At 54.1% G+C, this 2045-nt stretch overlaps 1 pseudogene; it reads right to left on the bottom strand.

Annotated features, from left to right (window-relative positions):
• Positions 1–1094: 1094 nt before the first annotated feature.
• LOC108530534 (alpha-2C adrenergic receptor-like) lies at positions 1095–1763 on the bottom strand (annotated as a pseudogene).
• Positions 1764–2045: the final 282 nt, after the last annotated feature.

Raw genomic sequence — 2045 nt, 5'->3', positions numbered from 1 at the left:
AAATCTATAGATAACATTATTGGGTGGGTCCGGGGTCAACTTGTTAACTAGGCTCAAGGCGCCGCCCGGGCTGTCTGCCTTTAGGGTCAACTTTTAGCTAGGCTCAAGGCGCCGCCCGGGCTGTCTGCCTGTGGATTTCATTATTTCATTTGATCTCTTTCACAGGTAAGTCCCTTTTTTTCTTTTTTCCTTTTTTTTTTTTTTTGAGATGGAGTCTGCACTGTCGCCCAGGCTGCAGTGCAGTGACAAGATCTTGGCTCACTTCAACCTCTGCCTCCCGAGTTCAAGCGATTCTTCTGCCTCAGCCTCCCAAGTAGCTGGGATTACAGGCGCCTGCCCTCACACTCAGCTAATTCTTTTGTATTTTTAGTAGAGACGGGATTTCACTATATTGGCCTACTTAGGCTCACTTTTTTATTCTCCTTATGATGATTTCTATTACATAAACACCCTCAATTTTAATGTAGTTCGTATTATCCACCTTTAAATTAATAATTAGTACTTTTTATGACAAGAAATCCTTTCCTCTTTGGTCATGAAATTGGTCTTCTCTATTATCTTCTTTTTTTTTTTTTGTTTTAGATTATGAAGGTTTATTTAAAACTAGTTCGTTTTGGCTGTTGTTTTTGGCAAACATTGAAATACTTTCAGTAATCAAAGATCGTCAGTGCTTTCTCCTTGCCCCCTGGCAGCCACCCCCCTGACTAGGTCCTGGAGAAGTCAGCTCTTGGTCAGAGGGGATGGGGAGTGGTGGTGTGTTTGGGGCGGTTCCTTGCCGGCCCATTTAGGGGGCTACTGCTCTCTAAAACCCCGTCCTCACAGCCACACCTCGGCAGGGCCCCCAGAGCTGGATTCAGGCAGGGAGTCCCAGAAGCAGCCCCTTGCTGAGGTGGGAAGCCGAAGGGGTGTCAGCCTCTCTTCTCCCCACTCCCCAAAGCCCAGCTGTCTCTCTGCCAAGCTCCTGCCCTGACACACTCTCCCCTGCACCTTGAACGCCAATCCATCCCGGGTCTCTAGGAAAGCTCCCCTGTCCGGGCCACCCCTTCTGCCCAGCCCCAGGGTGGAGCTGTCCAGGATCCCCAGGTGGGCGCGAGTCACTGCCTGAAGCCCCTTCTCTTCTGTCGGAAGAGGGTGTGCTTGAAGGATCGCTGGATGCCCTGGCTGAATACAGTGTAGATGACCTGGCTGAGCGAGCTGTTGCAGTAGCCGTTCCAGAAGAAGAACTTGAAGAGCGGGTCGGGCACCTGGCAGGCCTGGCAGCTGATGCAGTACAGGCTGTAGCTGAAGAAGAAGAGGAACCAGCAGAACACAAACACGCCCATGACCACGGCCAGCACTAAGGTGAAGCGCTTCTCGCGCCGCACCTTGCGGTGGCACAGCTGTTGTGCGCCCGGCGCCGGTGCCACCTGAAGAACTCCACAGAGCGTGAGCTGGCGTGAGACAGGCGGCCGCCGGAGCCCAGGAGCCCGGGACCTGGAGGCGGTCAGCGCCCCTGACTCAGCTGCCACTGGCCCTGCCCCCTGCCCGTTGGCTACTCCCGCGTCACCCCTCGGCTCCCGCGCTCCACCGCCAGTTGCCGCCGCGCTGCTCTGCTGGTGCTCTACGACCGCGCGCTGGGACGCGCAGTGCCCGTTCTCGCCTGCTCCTGCCACGGCGCCCAGCCAGTTCTCAGTTTGGTCAGGGACGCACAGTCGGGAGCCACCTGGCCGCGATCTTCGCTCAGCGTGCGCGTGCGCAGCTTGGCTGTGCGGTAGATGCGTGGTCTCGATATCCTGACCTTGTGATCTGCCCACCTCGGCCTCCCAAAGTGCTGGGATTACAGGCCTGAGCCATCACACCCGGCCTAGAGTCTATTTTTAGCTCAGCAGCCAGAAGGGTCCTTTTTTGAAATAAAACAAAAGGACTGGGGAAGTTGAGGTGGGAGGATTGCTTATGTCTAGGAGATCGAGGCCGCAGTGAGCCATGATCACACCACTGCCCTCCAGTCTAGACAACAGAGCCAAATGCCAACTCTAAAATAATTTATTTATTTATTAATATATAAT

Source organism: Rhinopithecus bieti, unplaced genomic scaffold (genome assembly GCF_001698545.2).
Source record: "Rhinopithecus bieti isolate Rb0 unplaced genomic scaffold, ASM169854v2 scaffold_8458, whole genome shotgun sequence".
NCBI classification, from domain to species: Eukaryota; Metazoa; Chordata; class Mammalia; order Primates; family Cercopithecidae; genus Rhinopithecus; species Rhinopithecus bieti.
The sequence above is the reverse complement of the archived record's forward strand: the minus strand, read 5'-3'. Positions and strand labels throughout refer to the sequence as shown.